We start from the raw sequence: 27,763 nt of genomic DNA, 5'->3' as shown, positions 1-27,763 counted from the left end.
TCCCCATGTGTTGAGGAAGGGAACTGGTGGGAGGTGATTGGATCATGGGGGAGGTTTCCCCATGCTGTTCTCCTGATAATGAGGGAGTTCTCACAAGATCTGATGGTTTAAAAGTGGCAGTTTCCCCTGCACTCTCTTTATCTCCTGCTGCCGTGTAAGACATACCTTGCTTCCCTTTTACCTTCCACCATGATTATAAGTTTCCTGAGCCCCCTTCGGCCATATGGAAATGTGAGTCAATCAAATCTCTTTTGTTTATAAATTACCCAGCTTCAGGTAGTATCTTTACAGCAGTGTGAAAATGGACCAATACATAGCCTTACATACAAAATTGGCTGGGCGTGGTGGCTCATGCCTGTAATCCCAGCACTTTGGGAGACCAAGCTGGGTGGATTACCTGAGGTCAGGAGTTCAATACCAGGTTGGCCAACGTGGTGAGACCCTGTCTCTACTAAAAATACAAAACATTAGCTGGGCGTGGTGGTAGGTAGGTGGGCGCCTGTAATCCCAGCTACTTGGGAGGCTGAGGCACGGAGAATCGCTTGAACCCGGGAGACGGAGGTTGCAGTGAGCCAAAATAGTACCACTGCACTCCAGCCTGGGTGACAGAGTGAAACTCCATCTCAAAAAAAAAAAAAAAAAAAATTATAAAAATTCTAGGATGAAACAAGGAGAAATCTAGATGATCATGGGTTTGGTGAAGAGTTTTTAGGAAAAACATCAAATGCATAATCCAAGACAGAAATAATTGATAGGCTATACTTCATTAAAATTAATAACTTCTGTTCTGTGAAATAACTTCTGCTCTGACAAGAAAATGAAAAGAAAATCCATAGACTGGAAGAAAATATTTTAAAAAATATATTTGTTAAAGGACTTGTATCCAAAATAAATAAAGAACTCTTAAAATTCAACAATAATTTTAAACACCTCAGTTAAGTATGGCTAAAAAATTTGAATAGATACCTCACCAAAGATAAATATATGAAAACACTGTCAACACCATTTGTCATTAGGAAATTGTACATTAAAACAATGAGATACCACTGCACACCTATTAGAATAGCAAAAATGACAACATTAAATACTAGCAAAAATGCAGAGCAGACCAAAGAAACTCTCATTTATTGCTGGTGGGAATGCAAAATGGTACAGTTACTTTGGAAGACATTTTGGCAATTTCTTACAAAAACAAACATAATCTTATCATGCAATTCAGCAGGCACACTTCTAGGTATTTGCCCACATGATTTGAAAACTTATGTCTACACAAAAACCTGCACATGAATGTTTTAGCAGTTTCATTGATAATTATCAAAAACTAGAAGCAGCCAAGATAGTCTTTAATAGGTGAACAGATGACTTGTGATATATCCATGTGAGGCAACATTCAGTGATTTTTTAAAACTGAGCTAGCAAATCACAAAAAAACATAGATGAACCATAAATGCATAGGACTAAGTGAAAGAAGGCAGTCTGAAAAGGCTATCTACTGTATAATTCAATTATTATGACATTCTGTAAGAAGCAAAACTATGGAGACAAAACTAAATAAAGGGATAAGGTGTAAACCCCTGGGGTTCAGAAAGATGGAGACAGAGTTGAATAGGTGAAACACAGGATTTTTAGGGCAATGAAACTATTCTGTATGCTACTGTAATGGTAGATACATGACACTAAGCATTTTTAAGAACCCACAGAATTTTACTACACAAAGAATAAACTTTAATGCATACACATTTTTTAAATCAAATAATTTAGCAGGTCAGAGGATCCCTGTAAGGAATGCAGACTGTTGTAAGAGACTTCAACTGTATTATAAATTTATGAAACAATTTCATGAAAAGGGAGGAGAAATGTTGCTGACCTAGCTAGCTTTAGAAGTGATTGGGGTCTGTAAATTTAAATGCAAAATAAATTGCATATAAACACTGTACTCTAGCTGATAAAGTTCTTTTCTACAGCAGTATAGGTTAACAATTCTGATGCTGCTATGCATGTAAACTGGAATTGAACAATCAAGAAAATGTATGATGAATGATGAGAGCCATGTTTCTCATTTTTAAAGCAGAAATATACAAATAATAAGGGGAGCAAAAAAGAGTGATCCATGTGGTAGAGGAATTAGAGTTGCACACATCAGTATGAACTCTTGTTTAGCTTAATATAGGCCATACAGTTACATATAGAAATACTTATGGATACATGTATATAAAAGGATTAGTATGTACAGATACATTTCCTGCTCTGTCAGCTAAGAGAGCCTACAAGCAACAACACCACAGTAGCAATGAGCACACCTAGCACCCAGATTTGGTTTCTAATGCCATTCTCCAATAGAGGGAAACAGGGTTCCCTGGGAAAATGCTGGATTCTAGGACTAAGGCAGGAAATCTACAGGTTGATCCTGGAACATCTTTTTAGTGCCGAAAAGTAAGGAAGTGCTCCGGAAAACACACACACACACAAACACACACTCAAATTAATGAGAGTATGTCAAAGAGCCATGGAAGTCAACTAAAAGCTCTCAGTGGCCAAAGATGGAAAAATCTGAACAGTAAAGTGAAGAAAGTAGTATTGGATTATAACAAAGTACAAAATAAACATCCATGAGCCCATACTGATATAAACAGATGATTGAATAAATAAATAGATGGAGGAGATGAGACAAATCTCCCATATATAAAAATTTCAAATAATTACATAAATACACCAACCTCTATGAGGGGAAATTTCAATCTCCACTCCTGAAGTGTGGCTTATGCATAGGGGCTTCCTTCCAAATAGGATAGTATGCCTGGGGGGAAAGGGTTAATTTTATAGTTGAGAAATCTGACAAACACAGCCTCAAGCAGAGTGATCAAGTCAACATCAACAGTAATAAATCACTTGATAATGACGTACCCTCAATAAGAGGTGATGAGAATGTTACTTTACCTTTGTGGTCTTCTACCCCCCAAATCATAACCTCAGTCTAATTACAAGAAAAACATTGGCCGGGCACAGTGGCTCACATCTGTAATCCCTGCACTTTGGGAGGAGGAGGCGGGTGGATCACTTGAGGTCAGGAGTTCGAGACCAGCCTGGCCAACATGGCAAAACCCCATCTCTACTAAAAACACAAAAAAATTAGCTGGGCATGGTGGCACACACCTGTAATCCCAGCTACTCGGGAGGCTGAAGCAGGAGGATTGCTTGAGCCTGGGAGGCGGAGGTTGCACTGAGCCAAGATTGCACCATTGCACTCCAGCCTGGGCAACAAGGACAAAACTCGGTCTTGCAGGGGAGGGGAAAAAAATCAGACAAATTCCAAAAGAAAGACAACCTATGACATATCTGACCTGTACTCCTGAAAACAATTAAAAATGAGGAAGGTCTGAGAAAATGTCACAGCCCAAAGGTGTCTGAGGAGACATGACAACTAACTGCAATGAATCAGAAGAGAAGAGATCATGGAACAGAAAAAGGATAGAAGACAAAAACTAAGAAATTGTGAATAAAATATAGACCTCAGCTAATAATCATGTATCAACATTGATTCAATAACTAACAAGTGTACCATACTAATGAAAGATGTTACCAACAGGAAAACTGGGTAGAAGGCAGATGGGAACTTTACTAGCTGCATTTTTTCTGTAAATCTATAACTGTTTTAAAAGTCCATTTTAAAATATATATATGCTACCATTTCACTTTCACCTTCTAAATCTCACACAAAATGTTGCTTGTGGCCAACACCAATCTGAAACTCTACAGGAAACAGAATTCTGAGAAATAAAGCTTCAGCTAAGCTAGGTTGGTGTGGTATAAAAGCTACCACAGGTGCTTTGCTGTTCTATGTGGATATGTGTTTTATTTCACAAGTAGATTGTTTAGCTGTTTAAAGACTGGGAGGTTGTCTTAGGCTTTCAAGTCACATCAGACACTCATTACACTACTGTGTATTGGCTCATGCGTATAATCCCAGCACTTTGGGAGGCCCAGGCAGGCGGATCACGAGGTCAGGAGATCGAGACCATCCTGGCTAACACGGTGAAACCCCATCTCTACTAAAAATACAAAAGAAAAAAAAATGAGCCAGGTGTGGTGATGGGCACCTGTAGTCTCAGCTACTTGGGAGGCTGAGGCTGGAAAATGGCGTGAACCTGGGAGGCACAGCTTGCAGTGAGCCGAGATCGCACCACTGCACTCCAGCCTGGGCGACAGAGCAAGACTCTGTCTCCCAAAAAAAAAAAAAAAAAAAAAAAAAACACACAAGGGAAGTACAAATGAAGCATCAGAATTTCAGTGAAGTTTATTCTGCTCAGGCTAGACCACTTACATCCTTACATCATCGAAGGGACTGGTGACCACTGGGGCCCAGTTCTGCAAGGTTTCTGATGCAAAGCATTCAATACACAAATAGGCTTTATCAGTTTACCAGCCCTCTCCACTGGGCACTGGGGAACAAACGAGCACTCAACAGGATCAGTGGGAAGATTTACATGATTATGGATGAGACATCGACAAGGAAGATCCAAAGTAAATAATTAAGTCATGTTTGAAACCAAAAGGCCAACAACTTATTAGCAACATTATTTTCCCAAAGTTTGTTTATAAATTGTTTGAAACTAGGAATACATTTTGTCATGCATTAAGTTATCAAATACTAGTTTAACAAACAAATATTTGTTGATTGGTGCTCTGTGCAAAGCAATCAACAAATTGTAGAGCTGAAACCATGAATGTGGGGAGATGAATGAAAGAGAAATTCAGGCTGCCTCTTGGTCTTTGGCTTAGTCACAGTAAAGCCACATAGTGAGTTGAAAAAGACTAAGGGAAAACATGAGATGGGAAGGGGATGGGAAACTAACAATTTTGTTTTATACAAGGTACATTTGAGATGCCTATTGAACATTCTAATGGAGTAATCAAGCAAGTAGTAAACTATACACCTGATACTTTAAAAAGTCATCAGAGATAGAACTTAATGAGCAGCAAATGGCTCACAACTAAAGTCATGGAACTGAATAAGGTCACCCAGGAGAGACACATAATAAAGAAAATGGACCCCAGATTGGAGTCTTATCACCCTCCAAAATTTAGAGGGTGTCTTAGTCTATTCACTTTGCCACAAAGGAATACCTGAGGCTGGGCAATGTATTTACAAAAGGGGTTTATTTAGCTCATGATTCTGCAGGCTGTACAAGCAGCATGGTGTCAACACTTGCTTCTGGTGAGAGTTTCAGGAAGCTTCCACTAATAGAGGGAGGCAAAGGGCATCACATGTGAAACAAGAGGAAATGGGCGGAAAGGGAGAGGGAGAGAGAGCAGGAGAGGGAGGGAGGAAGGGGGGGGGAGAGAGAGAGAGAGAGAGAGAGAGAGAGAGAGAGAGAGAGAATTTCCCATAAGCTAATAGAGCAAGAACTCACTCATTACCACAAGGATGGCACCAAGCCATTCATGAGAGATCCACCTTCATGACCCAAACGCCTCCCACCTCCAACCATGAGAATCAAATTTCAACATGAGATTTGCAGGGGACAAATATCCAAACTATATCAGAGGCCAACCAACATTTAGAGGCCAAAGCAAAGAAGAGAATCCATCAAAGACAAAAAGAGTATCATTGATAGAAAACCATGAGTATGCAATGCCATGAAAGCCAAGAGGAAGGGTAAATCATGTTAAGTGATGACAAGAGCATAGATGAGATTAGAGAAGTGCCCATAGAATTTGGCTATGTAGAGGGTGTTGGTGACTTTGATAGCAATAGTTTCAGTGGAATAGCAGAGGTGGGAAACAAACAAATAGTATGTGTTCCTTACCTATCTGTGTTTGAATTTTTGAAAAATCACAGGAGTTTTTACTGACGGATGAGAATTTGTTTATTTATTCATTCATCTATTGACTCTTTGCCAAGCACTGAGGTCAGAGCTAGGGATTCACTGATGAATGAGGCTTTTTTCTCTGGGTGCTCGCAGGCTAACCGTGGTGATCATAGTTATACACAAAATTGCAACAAGATGTGGTGGTGGCACCAAGGAGGGACTCATCATTGTTGCTTGGGCCCTCAGGACAGATTCAGGGGCTTGAATTTGACATACTTTGGATTCCTCCAGAGGAGATCCCAAGTAGATATTTGGATTTGTGGGTCCGAAGCTCCAAAGAGATACCTAGACCGGATGTATTAATCTGCCCACAGACAGCATTGTGTGGGGGAGATTGTCTAGTGAAAAAGCATGTCAAGCTTAATGAAAAAGCTTAACAAAAAAGTTTTGAGGACATTTAAGAACAATGTAGAGGGATTTGAGCCTGCAAAGGGACAGATGTTAATTCTAATTGCTGCTAAGAAGTTGAGTCAAATGAAGATTGCAAAATGAGGAGTGGATTTGGCAAATGGAAATCGTTAGGAAAATTGAAGCTATCCCTAACCTTTCCACACTAAATCTTCCAACCTACCTACACCTTTCCCTGTCTTCTTGCACCATTCTCATTGAAAGCCACATTTTAAGTCCCCATTGAAACCTAAACAATTATATTAAATAGAACTTGTTGATTGTCAGGCTATATGTTTTAAAAGGAATTTCTTTGAGACTAAAAACAGAGCCATTTTAACTGAGCTAAAGTAGAAATAAATCAATTTGTTATGTTTGGAAAATTGGAGAAAATTGCATCAATTTAATTCACTGCTAGAACATCCCTGAGCCTATGGCCTCTGACACATAGCAGGTGATGAATTAATTAAGTGGACTATATTCTATTCTTTTCTGTATCACTTATTAAAGAAAGAAAACCACCTACACCTTTGCTCAAATTTTTGAGAGTCTATAATTATTAGGGTGTATTGCAAGGTCCCCACGGATTACAAAAGTGAATCAGAAATAATCTGAGTCCTCAACAGCCTGGGACCTTGTCTTGTTGGCTACCCCCTCTTATAGAGTGTCAGTCTTTCTCCTGCCTCCCCCCATGGGAAGGAGAAATGTTGGAACTCACCTTCACCTCACCTCCCTTGTCTCCTATTCTTCCCATGAAGAAAACTGCAGCAATGAGGAAGGCCCACTGCTTTCTTCCCCATCTCAGTCTAATCAATTCCAAATATCTGTTGTTTTCCTGAGCTTGCTATCAATTTCTGCATTATGGTACTCCCACATCTCCCAACCTATGTTTTTTAAATGACTGGTTTTGGCCAGGTGTAGTGGTTCACCCTTGTAATCCCAGCACTTTGGGAGGCTGAGGCCCAGCACTTTGAGGTCAGGAGTTTGAGACCAGCCTGGCCAATGTAGTGAAACTCTGCCTCTACTAAAAATACAAAAATTAGCCAGGTGTGGTGACAGGTGTCTGTAAAACTAGATACTTGGGAGGCTGAGGTAGGAGAATCTCTTCCATTGTATCCATATGGCAAAATGCTACTAAATGGTACACTATTGCATTGGTCCATTTTGTGCTGCTATAACAGAATACTACAGCCTGGGGAATATATAATAAACAGAAATTTATTGACTCAGTGTTCTAGAGGCTGGGAAGTCCAAGGTCAAGGGGGCTGGCATCTAGTGAGGGCCTTCTTGCTGTGTCATAACATGGTGAAGGGCAAAGAGAGGGCAAAAGAGAGAGAAGAGGGGGTCATACTCATCCTTTTATAGGGAAACCACTCCTGTGATAACAATTGCACTCCTGAGATAGTGGCATTAGCCCATTCATGAGGTGGTGCCCCCATGACCCAAACACCTCTCATTAGGCCCCATCTCTCAACACTGCTGAATTGGAGATCAAGTTTCCAACACTTGAGGGGGACACATTAAAACAACAGCCACACCTCTTTTTGACTCCTTCTTCAATAACATTGGTACCTTGAAATTGATTATGAAATTAGCCATGGTAGGTGTATTTATACCATAGAAATTGACCACCACTATAAACACAAGTGGCCAACACATGTGACATTGAGTCTTTTTGGTGGGGGTGGGAAGGAATTAATTGTTGAACTTTCATCAACACCTTCCCCCATGTTTTTCATATCCCTTTATTGTCAACACTGGGCCACTCGTCAGGCTTTGACTCAACTCCTGCCTCCACCATGATCACTGCTCACTGGGACTCCCTGGTGGAACTTCCATGCACTGTCTGGCCTGTGGCTAATAGTATGAGGAACATAGCACATCTTTTTACATGGCTATGTATGTTTCTTCTACTCTCCTCTAAGGAGATCATGTGCTCTTTGAAGGCACAAGCTAAGTATAAAATAGGTGTTCAACAAAAACTTGCTGAATGGAAATTTGCAAATGAAACTTCCTAGGTAAGACAATCCTGAACCAGTTCCCAAGGAACTTCTGTCAAAGGAAGAAAAGATAGATAGTGACCAAGCTAAATGCAAAAGTTTCTCTTTATTTGACTATTTAAATGTTACCAATTTGAAATGCAGTTGTCCTTAGGTATGTAGAGAGTCACTCTGATGCTCCTTCCAATGAGTGGTAAATTGTGCCAAGTGTTTCTTCCCTTTTTTGGCCAAAGTGATTCTTGATTTAGAACTTCATGAAGATGGATTTCTAGTTGATTTCTAAAAGAAGGGGAAAGTCACCCCAGCCAAGCAGCTGGAGCTGGCTGTGGCGGTGCCCAGACTGACCCAGCAAACTGACACCTTGCAGGGGAGAAGTTGGTAGGGGAAGAGGCATGGAAGGAAGGCTGGCTGTGTGAGGGGAAAACAACTCTCTGGGAAGAAAAGTAGCTCCAACCACAAGTGACACTTGGTATTTGCAAAGAAAGCAGCCATAGACAGGAGATCACAGCTGGTTTGACTTACAAATAACAAATCCAATCCTGTTTCTTGCAGGTTGTCTTCTATCTGTAAACACAGACGAAGCACTCCACAGATGCAGGTTCAAATTACCCTCATGTTCCAGAGCTTGGTGTGGGGGCCTTAGGGATGGGGGATGTGAGGGTGGTTCAGAAGAGTTACTGGATGGAGTGAGAGTGAGGAGTGAAAGATTACTCTGCCATCCTTCTCGCTGGCTTTTCCCTATGGACTCCAGGGCAATGCACTGAGAGGAGAGAATAGCAGCAAAGAAGAAAAATCCAAGTAGAAGTGATGGTTAGGGGAATGAGAGGCTGATGCTGATCAAGAGAGTAAGAAGGAGGGCCAGGTGCAGTGGCTCACACCTGTAATCCCAACACTTTGGGAGGCCAAGGCAGGTGGATCACTTGAGGTCAGGAGTTCAAGACAAGCCTGGCCAACATAGCAAAACCCTGTCTCTACTAAAAAAAAATACAAAATATTAGCCAGGCGTGGTGGCAGATGCTTATAATCCCAGCTACTCAGGAGGCTGAGGCAGGAGAATCGCTCAAACTCAAGAGGCAGAGGTGGCAGTGAGCTGAGATCACACCACTGCACTCCAGTCTGGGCGACAGAGCAAAACTCCATCTCAAAAAAATAAAAAGACAGTAAGAAGGAGCAACAAGACTAAGGGGTTTCCATCTCCCAGAACTTGGGGGGGAAAATAATTCTGATGAGTGTTTCTGGCCCAGACAGGGTCTGTGCTGCTCCACAGAGATGCTTGTTTTGACAGCTCCCCAAGATGCTGGCCACTGCCAAATGCATCCTGTGAAACCACTTACTGCATTTGTTTGACTTTTCCTCTTTTTTTTCTGATGGGGTTCAGAGAGGGATGGAATTGGCCTTCAGCCAAAATGACCCACTGTAGGTAGGAAAAGCAAATCAGAAGAGCAGGCACCACAAGCAACCAGGACTCATTTCCTAAACTTACAGAGCAAGCAAACACGGACTGCCCATCACTGTTTCTAGAGAGCAGATCCACAGTTCCACCAAATTCTGCTCAAAAGACAGCTGATTTGGAAGCTGCACATATCCAGCTTCAGAGAGAGGAATTTTTCCCATTTTTCTTTTCCCCACTGGTCGCATAACTCTCAAGACCAAGTGGGGTAATTCCGCTCACTTTTAGTCAGTGGTATAACTGCATCAGAAATTTACTTTGGGGAATCCTGGATTCCTGATGTGACACCTGAGAATGTCAGTCTCCCGGAAGGAATAAACAAATTTTCCGTACAAGATTAGTCCTGTTGACCTCTGTGCTTCCCCAGGAACAGGCTCCAGCAGACCTTCCTCATTGCATGTGTCCCTTTCCAGCTTGATGACCGCCTTCCACTGGCTCCCAAGGCAACAAACTGGCCTTGCTAGTGCCTCCTGAGCCCTATGACTCTAGGGGAGGCAGGCTGGAGCCCTGGAATCCTCCTGCATTGTCCAGAGCACCATCTGGCTAGGAGGTTTATCGCCTGCTATTATCTCAGCGTTCCTGGATGCAGCTTACATCTATTAATTCCTTATCTTGTCATCACGGGCTAAATGAAAGCATCCTCCACCAAGCTTCCTCCCTTTGGAACAAAAATCTTTTACCTCTTGTTCACCCCCACGTAGTTGGCTGCTGTATGTTTCCAAGGATTTCTTTTTTTGCTTCCTATGAAGTACTTTGGTCTAAAGAGTGCCCAGAGAGTCTTCCCAGGCAAAAGCCTTAAGAAAATGAGGGCTCAATGGCTGTTCCCATGTGGTGTGTTTGAGGCCCACTTGGTGAATGCCTCAACTCCAGAGTGAGTCTCCTGGGGCCACCTTGGGGTCTAAATATCTTCCATTCCAGTGTCAATATTTTGGGCCTGGAAGATTTCCCCAACTTTAGGAGGCCCCTTTTTAAACAGCAAAGAGGTTAGGAGGGGCAACCTTAAAGCAGCAGGACACAAGGGTCTATGGAACTGGGGCATGAGCAGAGTGAGTTTCCTAGATTAGAGGAGACTAGAAGGCCAGAGACCAGAGGGAGGCTGGAGGTTTGCTGGAAAGGTTTCCACGCTGTGATGCTCAAAACCTAGAAAGAGAATAGTCGAGCCTAGACCATCCACTTCTCTTGCCTCCTTCCTCAGGGCAGGCAGGGGGGTGTGGGGAGCATGGTGGCCCTTTCCGTGCCCTGAAGGAAAAGGGCTGTATTCAGCTCATCAGAGTGTCGTCTCTGGAGACCAAGAGAAAGAGGAGAATATCACTTCCAGATTTCTTTTTCTAGGCACAAGGATACATTTCCTCTTAATCCCCTCAGCCAACTTCCCTCTGATCTCATTGCCTGACATTAGGTCACGTGTCCCCTAGAGCTGCCACTAGTGAGTAGAGGGAGATGGTGGATGGGTTAGACCACCTGGAGATGGGACTGATCCCCTCATAGCTCTTTCTCCAGACCTAGAGTTGTTCCTACAGGGCAGTCATTCAGTTATGCATTTATCCTCATCATACCATGGAAACTTATCTTGTAAGGTCACCAGGGACCCCCACTGTCGTAAGGCCACATCCTTTTTGACCTATCACCCAATTTTGGCACAGTTGATCACTCCCTCTGTTTTGAAACCTTCCTCCACCTGGCTTCCAGGACACCACTCTCTCTCTTTCTCTTTCTCTCTCACTGGCCACTTCCTCTCTGTTTCCTTTGCTGGGTCCTCCTCATCTTCCCCATCTATAAATGATAGGGGGTCCAGGACTTTGTCATCAGACCTCTTTTCTTTATCTTCATTCTACTCCCAAGGTGATCCGATGAGGTAATAGGTCTTTAAATATGATCTAACTGCCATGACCTCCAAATTCATTCTCCAACGCGACTTACTCCCTTAATTCCAGACTTAGAAATCTGACCACTGCCAGGTGCGGTGGCTCACGCCTGTAATCCCAGCATTTTGGGAGGTTCAGACGGGCGGATCAGGAAGTCAGGAGATCGAGACCATCCTGGCTAACACGGTGAAACCCCATCTCTACTGAAAATACAAAAAAAATCAGCAGGGCGTGGTGGCAGGCGCCTGTAGTCCCAGCTACTCAGGAGGTCGAGGCAGGAGAATGGTGTAAACCCGGAGGCGGAGCTTGCAGTGAGCCAAGATCATGACACTGCACTCCAGCCTGGGTGACAGAGTGAGACTCCGTCTCAAAAAAAAAAAAAGAAAAGAAATCTGACCACTTAGTATCTCACATGGGTGTTACAAGCCTCTCAAAGCTGGAATGGCCAACACTCGGCTTTACCTTCAGAATCTATTCAGACTCCCGTCAGATCCTGCATTTCCACCACTTCCAGCGCCCAACGTCTTCCCCCTGAAGTACTGCAGAAGCCGCATCACTGCCTCTCCTTTCACCCCTACTTCCTATGGCCAGTTTCCTGCACAGCAACCAGAGTGAACCTTCTAAAATGTAACTCAGGCCGGGCGCGGTTGCTCAAGCCTGTAATCCTAGCATTTTGGGAGGCAATGCAGGCAGATTGCTTGAGGTCACGAGTTTGAGACAAGCCTGGCCAACATGGTGAAACCCGGTCTTTACTAAAAATACAAAAATTAGAGGGTGTAGTGGCGGACTCCACTCCAGCCTGGGTGACAGAGCAAGACTCCGTCTCAAAAAATGAATAATAACAAAAAATAAAAAGTAACTCAGATCATGTGACTCTTTTGCTCAAAATCCTCTAAAGACTTCGCACGTTCTATAGAATGAAAGCCAAAATGGTAACAAATGGCCCGTAGAAATGCTGGAAGGAAGTGAGGGCATGTCACCCAGACATCCGGGGACGGAAGAGCACCGAATGCACAGCCGCAAGGAGGGGATGTGCTGGCATGTTTCCGGAACGGCCAGGACTCTACTCTTCCCTCGGACTTCCTTTCCTACCACTCACCTGTACTGGTTTGGATAGTGTTCCCCTAAAATTCATGTTCACCCAGAACCTCAGAATGTAACCTTAATTGAAAATGGGCACATGTAATTTGTTAAGGGTCAAGATGGGATCACCCTGGATTGGGGTGATTGCTAAATCCAATTACTGGTGTCCTCATAGGAAGAGATGAGGACCCGCAGGGAAACGCAGAAGATGCCAGGGGAACACAGAGGTGGGTAGAGATTGGGGTTATGCTGCTGCTGCAAGCCAAGGAGTGCTTGGGGACACGCTTGCTGGAAGAGGAAAGGAAGGACTCTCCCCTAGAGCCTTCAGAGGGAGTGTGGCCCTGCAGGCACCTTGATTTCAGTCTTCTAGACCTTAGAACTGTAGGAGAATACATTTCCATTGTTTTAAGCCACCGAATTTGTGGTAATTTGTTACAGGAGCCCTAAGAAACTTGAATACCCTCTCTTCCTAATTTGGCTCCAGCCACACAGATGTCCTTAAATTCCCCACGTGAATATGGAAGATGCTGGCAGGATTATATCAAAATGTGAGGAGTGTGAACCTGTGTAACTTTTTGCAAATCCCTTGACCCCTGTGAGCCTTACACATTTTCTTTGTATAGAAGACAAGATAATCTTGACATTTCTCCAATTCTGAGGACAGAGAATTCTTCTAATCAATGATATTTCCTGCCTCAAATCAGTGGGGTGAAAACAATTCTCATTAGACAACCTTGGGTCTCTCCACAACCAGGGGATCTGCCCCAGATGTGTGCAATGGAAAAATTCTCACCTCCTCAGACACCTGAATGCCACAGGGAAGTTGCTGGAGCTAGACCAGTCCCTGGAAAGAAATGTGGTCCACATTTACTTAACAAAGCTATTCTTTACAATCCTGTGCACGCTCCTACCATGGTATCAAGAGCCATTCCTAATCAGCATCTCTTAATGGGAATGGGCTGTTAATGTGATGTCCTCAGTTACAGGCTTGTTATGCAACTCTATTTTCCAAGAGCCAAATCTTCTCACTGGGGACTCAGTTCTGGACATCCTTTAATTTAATGGATGCCTCCCTCCAGACATGCTACTGATGGTTGTTCTATGTTGTCCAACAGCTTGTAATTAGTATGTAGGATGAGGGACCTGGGGAGTAATCATAGCATTTTAGAGCCAGAAGAGTGATCTCAAACCTAACCCTCTTGTTTTACAAGGAAAGTGTCGAGGCCCAAATTGCTAAGTTATCTGCCCAGGTACAATGAAAATGAGATTGGAAAGAGACCCATCTCCGTTCCCAGGGGCACTCCCTTACACTTCATCCTTGGTGTAAGCTACCTGTATGTTCTGGATTGAAAAGGGATTTTCTAATCTGTGCTTTTGGCTCGGGAGCTGTTTCTTTTGCCCCACCAATGGGGAAGCTGCTGATTTTGCATGGAGCCACCTTCTGTCTTCTAAACCACAGAAGTTAAGTTTGCAAGATTCTTTCTCTTTTCTTTTTTTATGGCTCTTCAAAGACAGAAAACAATAACTGTTTCCAGTCTGATCCAAGACCACAAGATTGTTTTTAATTCCATTCATCAGTATCTCATTCACCCCAAGAGACTATGGGATGTTTCCATATTCACATAATGGGCTCATCATTTTAAGCTCCGTAGGGCCCTCTTTGACATGGTGACAATTATGTTTCCCTGTGTGCTTCCAAGTTTACTGTAAAGGCCAACAGGGTCTCAGACACCCAGAAAACATACTTTTTATGTTTTTATAAAGTCTATAAAATTGTAATTGGATCAAACTTTGCATTCAAAAGCACATTCTTCAGGAATATTTTATATGCACATAAAACATAGAGAAAATGTTAACATTATGATCTTAACTGTTTGCACATTGGAACCAGCTAAAAGTTAGGAAAATGCAATCCATCTGTTTACTCCTTTGAAACTAGATGATTCTGAGAGCACAAAAGAGCGCCTCAGGGGAGTTTGACACTGCCTTCTCCCAACTCCTGTTATCAAGTGAAGTGGGGAAGGAAGGGTGGTCTTACTGGAAGTAACTTCTTTCCCGTCTCTCTCTACAAACAAGTTGTGGCCAGTCCAGGAGCCTTGGCTGTGAGAGCGAATCCTCCACCAGATTGGGCAGAGAAAGGGATGGTCCTGTGGTCCCCATGGCACAGGCTGTGGCCTCCAGTGCCTGGAGCACTGCTGGGAGTCATTTTACCTGTCCTGGCTCCCAGCTCAAGCCTCCTTCTTGAGGGGTGTGGGGATGGGGAAATCAGGTTTTGCTATGGTGCTTCAGGCTTGTTTGTTCAAGACTATCCATTAGGCATTTATTAGCCTTCATTATGGAGTGCTAGCAGCCTAATTAGTTCAAGCTGAGTGGGGGGCAGAAGAGGGAAAGGGGAAATGAGGGAACAACATGATCAACAGCTGACATTTGCTTTCCCAGGGAACCCTGCCGCTCTGCTCCCTTGTTTTATCTGTTAGCACAGCAAATTAGACCCCTCATTATCACATTTGCAAAGTGCTTGGCACACAAGAGAGGAAAAACTTGGAAAAGGAAAGAACTAAAGAGCCGAGGATGTTGAGAAGAGAGGGTGCCCTCCTCCAAGGAGACCTCTCTCTCTAGAGAGCAAAGCCCATTTCCCCACCTGCATTCCCATACCTGTTGGGATCTGCCCCTCAGGACCAAGCCAAATGCAAAGAGGAGATTCCGTTGGAGTCTTGGGTGGGAAGGATTAGACAGCATCGAGAAACTGTCCTGGGAAGGCCACCAGATCCCAGTCATCCCCAGCTTCCCCTGGAGGAAATTCCAGTCAGAGGAATTCTTAGACAGCAGTTTTGACTGAAGTCAGTGCAACACAAGAACGCAGGGGATGTTCTCCATCATTGATAAAACCAGAGCAGTTCTCAGTTTTCATTATGCATAAGAGTCACCTTGGAGACCTGTTAAAATGCAGACTCCTGGGCCCCACCCTGGATCCAATCATCTCTGAAAGTGGTGCCCAGGGATCTGCATTTTAACAATGCCCATAGGTATCTTATGAACGACACATTATGAAAGGGTGCTGCGGAATAAATTGTTTGATAAATATTTCATTCACCATATAGTTTCTACAGAGTTCCTACCATGAAGAAGATACAGAGCAAGAAGTACTTAGGTGTAAGGGGCTGAAATGGGGTGCAACCCTGGAGAAGAGGAGATCAGGAAACTTGGAGGATCATGGAGCTCACAGTTTACCAGAAGGGTCAATCAAGGAAACATACAGTCACCACACCAGCCAGAGTGTCACCAGCCCTGGTGCCACAGCAGTGCAAGGTGGGGGGCATGAAAGCATGTGGGGTAGGTCTGTGATCCCATCTTAGGGGATAGGGAAGTTTTCCCGGAAAAGATAACATCTAAAGTGGGAACTGAAGAAAGAAGTTGCTCAAGAAAGGCAGTCCTGTGGATAAAGATTCTTGGCAGAATGTATAACTCATGCATAGCTCCAAAAGGGAGAGACAGGCCAGTGAATTTGGGTCTTGAAAATGGCTCAGAACCGAGAAGCTCAAGGCTGCAGTGATCTGTGACTGCACCACTGCATTCCAGTCTGGGCAACAGAGAGAGACCCCGACTCAAAAAAAAAAAAAAAAAAAACCTCAATGGAACCTAAAATTCTAAAATGGCAAAATACTTACATTATTAAATGAATTCAACGACAACAAAAAAGAAAATGGCTCAGAATTGTTGAGCAGTAGCGTGTAAAGACGGGGTTGTGGGAAACGGAGCTGATGTTTGTCACAGCTATTCGGAGTGGGTGTCTTCCTAAAGGAAGGCAGGAAGGCGCTGCGGTGCGGAAAGATCATGTTGGCCATGATTTGAAGAATTAGTTTAAGAAGAGCAAGAATGGAGCCACAGAGAACAATTCGGAGGTTGTTCTCTGCCTCTTGAACACTTTCGGAGGTCGAGGTGGTAGGATCGCTTCAGGTCAGGAGGTTGTGGTCATGCCTCTCCCCAAGCTCCAGTGAGGTCTGTGTCCGAAGCCCCACCACGCGGCAGATCCTCTTGAGGCTGTTCCAGGAGGCCACTCCGCTGGCTGTGGGCAGATCTACCCCTGGACTGTTTGCCGACTGCCCAGAGCGCCCTCTGCCGGTCTGCAGCTTCCCACACCACACGGAAGAAGTGGGGAAACTGAGGACACATTCTTTCCTCCTCCAGGTAAAGGGATTCTCAACGAAGGGTGAGTAATGACAATCCTACTCAAACTGAGAATAAATACATCATTTCACTGCTACAAGTTGCCTCTGAGAGATGCCCCGAGGTGACTGAGCCCCAGGATTCTCACACCTGCTGCTTGTTTGGGGTTTCTGTGATTATCTGTGAGTGACAGGATCCCCAGACTCGGCCTCTGTTCCATGAATGGTCCAGCTCCCCTAGTCTCATCTTATTGCTGATTTGAAGTGCTAAGTTTCTCCCTTAGGTCTTCCACACAAGAGCTATAAACACTCCCATCATTATTAGCATCAAAGAAAGCATTATATACCATTGTGTGAGTGTGGAATTCCATAAGTCATTAACTCTTTGTAAGCCTCGGGTTCCTTATTCAAGACGTGGAGAAATAGAGCCAGGCATGGTGGTTTATACATATAATCCCAACACTTTGGGAGGTCGAGGTGGTAGGTTCGCTTCAGGCCAGGAGTTCAAGACCAGGCTGAGCAACATCGTGAGATCCCATCTCTACAAAAAAAATTTTTAAATTAGCCAGACGTGGTGGTGTGCACTTGTAGTCCTGCGTACTTGGGAGGCTGAGGCGGGAGGATCACTTAAGCCTAGCAGTTGAGGTTGCAGTGAGCTATGACCATACCTCTACACTCCAGCCAGGGTGACAGAGCAAGACCATGTCTCAAAAATAAGAAAAAAAAAAAGAAAGAAATGGAGAAATATATCCATCTATTCTGTTTCACTAGAGAGCAAATAGATAATGTAGGTAAACAATATATATGTAATTGTTGTTAATCAAATGCCTGTCTATAGATAATGCTACGTCAAATAAAGAAAATAAAAGTGTCTGAATTTTAGCAGCATTGAAGCCAAACTAAAATGCATTGAGAGGATATTCCAGATTTGAAATGGTAATATTAAGCAGCACTTTCTAGATCTTAATGGAATTTTTCTGTGCATCCCATCATTTAAAAGATAGAGTGATACAGTGGTATAAAGTCACATACACCCGGATTTGAACTATTATTCTACCACTTATTGGTTTTATTACCTTGGGCAAATTAGCTAATATTCTCAAACTGAATTTCTTTTTCTGAAACAGGATTAGGATAATACCTTCCTCACACAGTTATAAGCAGAGCTAAGACTAGAGTGAGGTGAGTTGCCTCAGGTACAAAATTTAAGGGGGCACCAAAAAAGTCAGTAATCAAGATAAATAACATTTTAATGCAATATTTTAAAAAATCAAAATGAATACAAAAAGACTTACAATGAACAAAATATGAAATGAAGACAGAACCAGTAAAACAGATTTTTTCCTTTTGCCTTATGTTCCAGGATGGCTCAGCATAGCACTGGGTATAGGTTAATAATAAATTAAATGAGATAATATGAGTAAACACCTACAATAGGGCATGTCACATAGTACTGCTCCAAGAATTTTTTTTTTTTTTTTTTTTTTTGAGATGGAGTTTTGCTCTTTTTGTCCAGGCTGGAGTGCAGTGACACAATCTCAGCTCACCACAACCTCTGCCTCCCAAGTTCAAGTGATTCTCCTGCCTCAGCCTCCCTAGTAGCTGGGATTACAGGCATGCACCACCATGCCTGGGTAATTTTGTATTTTTAGTAGAGATGGGGTTTCTCCACGTTGGTCAAGCTGGTCTCAAACTCCCGACCTCAGGTGATCCACCTGCCTCAGCCTCCCAAAGTGCTGGGATTACAAGCGTAAGCCACCGCGCCCAGCCCTGCTCCATGAATTTTTAAGAAAGACAGGAAAGAAGGAAGGAAGGTAAGAAGAAAGGAAGGAAGGTAGGAAGGAAGGATCATTTTATCTCTGACCCTCAAAATTGTTACTAGAATAAGAGTTGATGAATATAAAGTTAGTGGTGCACAGTGAATGATATTAAATTGCAGCAATTTTTGTTTTATCTATAAAACACTCCCGGAACATGCCTCCTCTGCTTTCATCTTCATCATGAGGTAGCTGGATGGGTACTGTGTACATTTTACAGATAGGGAAATGGGTGTATTAAGTGAACACCAATAATAAGCTGGAACCCATATCCTCTTACTCCTAATTGCATGCTCTTCCAACACACCCCACTTTGCCTGTTTGAAATCTAACAAGCTCTGTAACATTGTGGCTCTGATTGATGAGACTGAGAATCCCAACTTTAACTCCATCAGCTACTACCCTTCCTTTGTCCATTGCTCAGATTTTGGAGGGATTTGGGAACTGCTGGACAGATACTCCCACAGCAGTGGGTGGAGGCAACTGATACCCATAGGGAAGCCCTTCTCTACCAAATTCCCACTTGAGCAGGGCATCCTGCGAGAGCCGGGAAAAGGGTATGGAGAACATGAGGTTAGCGACAAGGGTTCAACTACTCTTTTGGGATGGAGTGAGAGCTGGCAGCCTAAAACACAAAGGGGACAGCTGGAGAGAGGGGACTGTCAGCGTGTGAGAAGCTATGACTCACTGAACCCCAGTGGAAACCTGACCCTGTGTATTAGTCCATTTTCACACTGCTGATAAAGACACACCGGAGACTGGTCAACTTACAAAAGAAAGAGGCCTAATTGGACTTACAGTTCCACGTGGCTGGGGAAGCCTCACAATCATGGGGGAAGGCAAGGAAGAGTAAGTCCCGTCTTACATGGATGGCAGCAGGCAAAAGGAGAGAGCTTGTGCAGGGGTACTCCTCTTTTTATTTTATTTTTTTTTTAATTTTATTTTTTTTAATTTTTATTATTATACTTTAAGTTCTAGGGTACATGTGCATAACGTGCAGGTTTGTTACATATGTATACTTGTGCCATGTTGGCGTGCTGCACCCATCAACTCGTCAGCACATCAACTCGTCATTTACATCAGGTATAACTCCCAATGCAATCCCTCCCGCCTTCCCCCTCCCCATGATAGGCCCCGGTGTATGATGTTTCCCTTCCCGAGTCCAAGTGATCTCATTGTTCATTTCCCACCTGTGAGTGAGAACATGCGGTGTTTCGTTTTCTGTTCTTGCGATAGTTTGCTGAGAATGATGGTTTCCAGCTGCATCCATGTCCCTACAAAGGACACAAACTCATCCTTTTTGATGGCTACATAGTATTCCATGGTGTATATGTGCCACATTTTCTTAATCCAGTCTGTCACTGATGGACATTTGGGTTGATTCCAAGTCTTTGCTATTGTGAATAGTGCCACAATAAACATACATGTGCATGTGTCTTTATAGCAGCATGATTTATAATCCTTTGGGTATATACCCAGTAATGGGATGGCTGGGTCATATGGTACTTCTAGTTCTAGATCCTTGAGGAATTGCCATACTGTTTTCCATAATGGTTGAACTAGTTTACAATCCCACCAACAGTGTAAAAGTGTTCCTATTTCTCCACATCCTCTGCAGCACCTGTTGTTTCCTGACTTTTTAATGATTGCCATTCTAACTGGTGTGAGATGGTATCTCATTGTGCTTTTGATTTGCATTTCTCTGATGGCCAGTGATGATGAGCATTTTTTCATGTGTCTGTTGGCTGTATGAATGTCTTCTTTTGAGAACTGTCTGTTCATATCCTTTGCCCACTTTTTGATGGGGTTGTTTGTTTTTATCTTGTAAATTTGTTTGAGTTCTTTGTAGGTTCTGGATATTAGCCCTTTGTCAGATGAGTAGATTGCAAAAATTTTCTCCCATTCTGTAGGTTGCCTGTTCACTCTGATGGTAGTTTCTTTTGCTGTGCAGAAGCTCTTTAGTTTAATGAGATCCCATTTGTCAATTTTGGCTTTTGTTGCCATTGCTTTTGGTGTTTTAGACATGAAGTTCTTGCCCATGCCTATGTCCTGAATGGTATTGCCTAGGTTTTCTTCCAGGGTTTTCACGGAATTAGGTCTAACATTTAAGTCTCTAATCCATCTTGAATTAATTTTTGTATAAGGAGTAAGGAAAGGATCCAGTTTCAGCTTTCTACTTATGGCTAGCCAATTTTCCCAGCACCATTTATTAAATAGGGAATCCTTTCCCCATTTCTTGTTTCTCTCAGGTTTGTCAAAGATCAGATGACTGTCGATGTGTGGTATTATTTCTGAGGACTCTGTTCTGTTCCATTGGTCTATATCTCTATTTTGGTACCAGTACCATGCTGTTTTGGTTACTGTAGCCTTGTAGTATAGTTTGAAGTCAGGTAGCGTGATGCCTCCAGCTTTGTTCTTTTGACTTAGGATTGTCTTGGCAATGTGGGCTCTTTTTTGGTTCCATATGAACTTTAAAGCAGTTTTTTCCAATTCTGTGAAGAAACTCATTGGTAGCTTAATGGGGATGGCATTGAATCTGTAAATAACCTTGGGCAGTATGGCCATTTTCACAATATTGATTCTTCCTATCCATGAGCATGGAATGTTCTTCCATTTGTTTGTGTCCTCTTTTATTTCACTGAGCAGTGGTTTGTAGTTCTCCTTGAAGAGGTCCTTTACATCCCTTGTAAGTTGGATTCCTAGGTATTTCATTCTCTTTGAAGCAATTGTGAATGGAAGTTCATTCATGATTGGGCTCTCTGTTTGTCTGTTACTGGTGTATAAGAATGCTTCTGATTTTTGCACATTTATTTTGTATCCTGAGACTTTGCTGAAGTTTCTTTTCAGCTTAAGGAGATTTTGGGCTGAGACTATGGGGTTTTCTAAATATACAATCATGTCATCTGCAAACAGGAACAATTTGACTTCTTCTTTTCCTAACTGAATACCCTTGATTTCTTTCTCTTGCCTGATTGCCCTAGCCAGAACTTCCAACACTATGTTGAATAGGAGTGGTGAGAGAGGGCATCCCTGTCTTGTGCCAGTTTTCAAAGGGAATTTTTCCAGTTTTTGCCCATTCAGTATGATATTGGCTGTGGGTTTGTCATAAATAGCTCTTATTATTTTGAGATACGTTCCATCAATACCGAATTTATTGAGCATTTTTAGCATGAAGGGCTGTTGAATTTTGTCAAAGGCCTTTTCTGCATCTATTGAGATAATCATGTGGTTTTTGTCTTTGGTTCTGTTTATATGCTGGATTATGTTTATTGATTTGCATATGTTGAACCAGCCTTGCATCCCAGGGATGAAGCCCACTTGATGATGGTGGATAAGCTTTTTGATGTGCTGCTGGATCCGGTTTGCCAGTATTTTATTGAGGATTTTTGCATCGATGTTCATCAGGGATATTGGTCTAAAATTCTCTTTTTTTGTTGTGTCTCTGTGAGGCTTTGGTATCAGGTTGATGTTGGCCTCATAAAATGAGTTAGGGAGGATTCCCTCTTTTTCTATTGATTGGAATAGTTTCAGAAGGAATGGTACCAGCTCCTCCTTGTACCTCTGGTAAAATTCAGCTGTGAATCCATCTGGTCCTGGACTTTTTTTCGTTGGTAGGCTATTAATTATTGCCTCAATTTCAGAGCCTGCTATTGGTCTATTCAGGAATTCAGCTTCTTCCTGGTTTAGTCTTGGGAGAGTGTGAGTGTCCAGGAAATTATCTATTTCTTCTAGATTTTCTAGTTTATTTGCATAGAGGTGTTTATAGTATTCTCTGATGGTGGTTTGTATTTCTGTGGAGTCAGTGGTGATATCCCCTTTACCATTTTTATTACATCTATTTGATTCTTCTCTCTTTTCTTCTTTATTAGTCTTGCTAGCAGTCTATCAATTTTTTTGATCTTTTCAAAAAACCAACTCCTAGATTCATTGATTTTTTGGAGGGTTTTTTGTGTCTCTATCTCCTTCAGTTCTGCTCTGATCTTAGTTATTTGTTGCCTTCTGCTAACTTTTGAATGTGTTTGCTTTTGCTTCTCTAGTTCTTTTAATTGTGATGTTAGAGTGTCAATTTTAGATCTTTCCAGCTTTCTCTTGTGGGCATTTAGTGCTATAAATTTCCCTCTACACACTGCTTTAAATGTGTCCCAGAGATTCTGCTATGTTGTATCTTTGTTCCCATTGGTTTCAAAGAACATCTTTATTTCTGCCTTCATTTTGTTATGTACCCAGTAGTCATTCAGGAGCAGGTTATTCAGTTTCCATGTAGTTGAGCAGTTTTGATTGAGTTTCTTAGTCCTGAGTTCTAGTTTGATTGCACTGTGGTCTGAGAGACAGTTTGTTATAATTTCTGCTCTTGTACATTTGCTGAGGAGTGCTTTATTTCCAATTATGTGGTCAATTTTGGAATAAGTGTGATGTGGTGCTGAGTAGAATGTATATTCTATTGATTTGGGGTGGAGAGTTCTATAGATGTCTATTAGGTCTGCTTGCTGCAGAAATGAGTTCAATTCCTGGATATCCTTGTTAACTTTCTGTCTCGTTGATCTGTCTAATGTTGATAGTGGGGTGTTGAAGTCTCCCATTATTATTGTATGGGAGTCTAAGTCTCTTTGTAAGTCTCTAAGGACTTCCTTTGTGAATCTGGGTGCTCCTGCATTGGGTGCATATATATTTAGGATAGTTAGCTCTTCCTGTTGAATTGATCCCTTTACCATTATGTAACGGCCTTCTTTGTCTCTTTTGATCTTTGATGGTTTAAAGTCTGTTTTATCAGAGACTAGTATTGCAACCCCTGCTTTTTTTTTGTTCTCCATTTGCTTGGTAGATCTTCCTCCATCCCTTTATTTTGAGTCTATGTATGTCTCTGCATGTGAGATGGGTATCCTGAATACAGCAAACTGATGGGTCTTGACTCTTTATCCAGTTTGCCAGTCTGTGTCTTTTAATTGGACCATTTAGTCCATTTACTTTTAAGGTTAATATTGTTATGTGTGAACTTGATCCTGCCATTATGATATTAACTGGTTATTTTGCTCATTAGTTGATACAGTTTCTTCCTAGCCTCGATGGTCTTTACATTTTGGCATGTTTTTGCAATGGCTGGTACCGGTTGTTCCTTTCCATGTTGAGTGCTTCCTTCGGGGTCTCTTGTAAGGCAGGCCTGGTGGTGACAAGATCTCTAAGCATTTGCTTATCTGTAAAGGATTTTATTTCTCCTTCACTTATGAAACTTAGTTTGGCGGGATATGAAATTCTGGGTTTAAAATTCTTTTCTTTAAGAATGTTGAATATTGGCACCCACTCTCTTCTGGCTTGTAGAGTTTCTGCCCAGAGATCTGCTGTTAGTCTGATGGGCTTCCCTTTATGGATAACCCGACCTTTCTCTCTGGCTGCCCTTAAGATTTTTTCCTTCATTTCAACTTTGGTGAATCTGGCAATTATGTGTCTTGGAGTTGCTCTTCTCGAGGAGTATCTTTGTGGCGTTCTCTGTATTTCCTGGATTTGAATGTTGGCCTGCCCTACTAGGTTGGGGAAGTTCTCCTGGATGATATCCTGCAGAGTGTTTTCCAACTTGGTTCCATTTTCCCCCTCACTTTCAGGCACCCCAATCAGACGTAGATTTGGTCTTTTCACATAATCCCATACTTCTTGCAGGCTTTGTTCATTTCTTTTTCTTCTTTTTTCTTTAGGTTTCTCTTCTCACTTCATTTCATTCATTTGATCCTCAATCGCTAATACTCTTTCTTCCAGTTGATCGAGTCGGTTACTGAAGCTTGTGCATTTATCACGTATTTCTCGTGTCATGGTTTTCATCTCTGTCAATTCGTTTATGGCCTTCTCTGCATTAATTATTCTAGTCATCAATTCTTCCACTCTTTTTTCAAGATTTTTAGTTTCTTTGCGCTGGGTACGTAATTCCTCCTTTAGCTCTGAGAAGTTTGATGGACTGAAGCCTTCTTCTCTCATCTCGTCAAAGTCATTCTCCGTCCAGCTTTGATCCGTTGCTGGTGATGAGCTACGTTCCTTTGCAGGGGGCAATGCGCTCTTATTTTTTGAATTTCCAGCTTTTCTGCCCTGCTTTTTCCCCATCTTTGTGGTTTTATCTGCCTCTGGTCTTTGATGATGGTGATGTACTGATGGGGTTTTGGTGTGGGTGTCCTTCCTGTTGGTTAGTTTTCCTTCTAACAGTCAGGACCCTCAGCTGTAGGTCTGTTGGAGATTGCTTGAAGTCCACTCCAGACCCTGTTTGCCTGGGTATCAGCAGCAGAGGCTGCAGAAGATAGAATATTGCTGAACAGCAAGTGTACCTGTCTGATTCTTGCTTTGGAAGCTTCCTCTCAGTGGTGTACTCCACCGTGTGAGGTGTGGGGTGTCAGACTGCCCCTAGTGGGGGATGTCTCCCAGTTAGGCTACTCAGGAGTCAGGGACCCACTTGAGCAGGCAGTCTGTCTGTTCTCAGATCTCAGCCTCCGTGTTGGGAGATCCACTGCTCTCTTCAAAGCTGTCAGACAGAGTCGTTTGTGTCTGCAGAGGTTTCATCTGCTTTTGTTGTTGTTGTTGTTGTTTAGCTGTGCCCTGTCCCCAGAGGTGGAGTCTACAGAGACAGGCAGGACTCCTTGAGCTGCTGTGAGCTCCACCCAGTTCGAGCTTCCCAGCTGCTTTGTTTATCTACTTAAGCCTTAGCAATGGCAGGCGCCCCTCCCCCAGCCTCGCTGCTGCCTTGCCACGAGATCGCAGACTGCTGTGCTAGCAATGAGGGAGGCTCCGTGGTCATGGGACCCTCCTGGCCAGGTATGGGATATAATCTCCTGGTGTGCCTGTTTGCTAAGATCCTTGGTAGAGCGCAGTATTGGGGTGGGAGTTACCTGATTTTCCAGGTGTTGTGTGTCTCAGTTCTCCTGGCTAGGAAAAGGGATTCCCTTCCCCCTTGCGCTTCCCAGGTGTATTGGGGTCTGTGCCGGGGGTGGTGGAGAATGAACAGACACAAAAGACAAGACAAACAGAGAACATGGCGGCCGCACTCAGAGCCTCCGCCTCACTTTATTTATACTCCATAAACCCCACGTCAGCAGAAAGAACACAATGCAAAACAAACTTTCTTTACCCAGATGTAACCTTCTACTCAGTTCCTTGTGTCTATGCTCTTCCTTATCTGCCCGCCTTCTTGGCGCCTATGGGAGTTCATTAAAAGTTCAATTGGAGATACTGTCCTTGAGCCCTACCTATTCTCAGCATACTGTTTTCAAAGGCCCCTGCACAGGTGAGGCAATGCCTCGCCCTGCTTCAGCTCTCACTGGTCGGGCTGCAGCAGCTGACCAGCACCAATTGTCCCACACTCCCTAGTGAGATGAACCCAGTACCTCAGTTGAAAATGCAGAAATCACCTGTCTTCTGTGTCGCTCACTGGGAGTTGGAGACTGGAGCTGTTCCTATTCGGCCATCATGCTCCACCCCTTGGGTACTCCTCTTTTTAAAACCATCAGATCTCATGAGACTTATTCATTATCATGAGAACAGCTCAGGAAAGACTTGCCCCATGATTCAATTATCTCCCACTGGGTCCCTCCCACAACACGTGGGAATTCAAGATGAGATCTGCATGGGGACACAGCCAAACCTTATCACCCTGTGATAAGATACAGACAGACATGCTGACCAGTTAACTGTGAGACTGTCGAGCTTGAGGTTACTGTGAATCACCTATTACACAACAGAATGGGTTTTTTAATAAAAACATATACATATTATATTTTTAGTAAGAAGTATAGAAAAAGTTACACTGTCTCTTTCCATTCCATGCCACCCATGGTGCCACTTCATAAAGGCAAGCTTTTTGAAAGTTTCTGAAATTTTCTTCTGGTGTTTAGCTTACAAGGCATATGCTTCTACCACCATGTCTGAATGTATCAATCATAAGTGATGTCTCTTGATGACCATGCAAGCCATATACACAAGAAGGCTTTAGCTCACCTGCTCTCACCCTCTCCTTTGGGGTCTCCTACCAATACTTGATATTTGTTATTATTTTTATTCTTTATTTGATTACCTTTGTATCTCTAAATAATGGAAACATCTATTTCTTTTTCCATAAATTCTCCGTAATCTCTGCTGTGTTGGTGCCCAAGTGAAGAGGGTGTCAACACCCACCATGCTCCCCACTTACCCCCACTGCACCTTGGTTGGTTGGCTCAGACTTTGTTTCCATGTCTGGTCTGCCCCAGCAGGCTTCTGTGCACCTTCCACACTTATATACCTCTACTACCTGAAAATAAGCAAGCAGCATGTACATCAAGAGTACCAGGCACATAGTGCTCAAGTCTGGGCCAAGTAATATGCCACCTGCAAAGAAATGTAAAGATGAAGAAGACAAACCATGTTTTCAAGGTGAACACAATCTGGTAATGAGGGCAGAACTTTTCTGTTTTACATCCTTAGGTCCTTGGCTAGAAGAAAATACACATTGCAGGGTCTATGTAAGACACCCAGGAAGCTATCTCGACTTTTAGCTAAATTTGTTACCCCTCTCTTGATGCATTTCAGAATTTAGAGTCATATTCATTCATGTAACAAATATTTATTGAGTAGTTATGATAGGCCAGACACTGCCAGGTGTGGGGGCTGCACAATCAACAGGAGGAGAACAAAAATAAGCATGGCCCTGCTCTCGTTTAGCACAAGAGACATACAAACAAATAATCGCATATACAAACCTCTTAATAAGTAATACGTAATGCCTAATGCAGTACGTAAACATTTTAAATGAAGTTATAAATTGTGATAAACACCATGAAGGAAAAGAACAGGTATTAGGAGAAAGGAAGGGCTCCCGGGTTCCTGAATGGGAGCTTCATGAAATGAGTGGCTAAATTCCTCATTTGTTTTATCTTTTCTTTAAATTTTTTTTTTTTTTTTCCAGACAGGGTCTTGCTCTGTCACCCAGGCTAGAGTGTAGCTCACTGCAGCCTCAACCTCCTCAGCTCAAGCCGTCCTCCCACCTCAGCCTCTAGAGTAGCTGCGACTACAGGCATACACCACCACATCCACCTAATTTTTGAATTTTTCGTAGAGATGGGGTTTCACCATGTTGCCCAGGCTGGTCTTGAACTCCTGGGTTCAAGCCATTCACC

Source organism: Macaca nemestrina, chromosome 8 (assembly GCF_043159975.1).
Source record: "Macaca nemestrina isolate mMacNem1 chromosome 8, mMacNem.hap1, whole genome shotgun sequence".
Classification (NCBI taxonomy): Eukaryota; Metazoa; Chordata; class Mammalia; order Primates; family Cercopithecidae; genus Macaca; species Macaca nemestrina.
Note: the sequence above shows the minus strand (reverse complement) of the source record.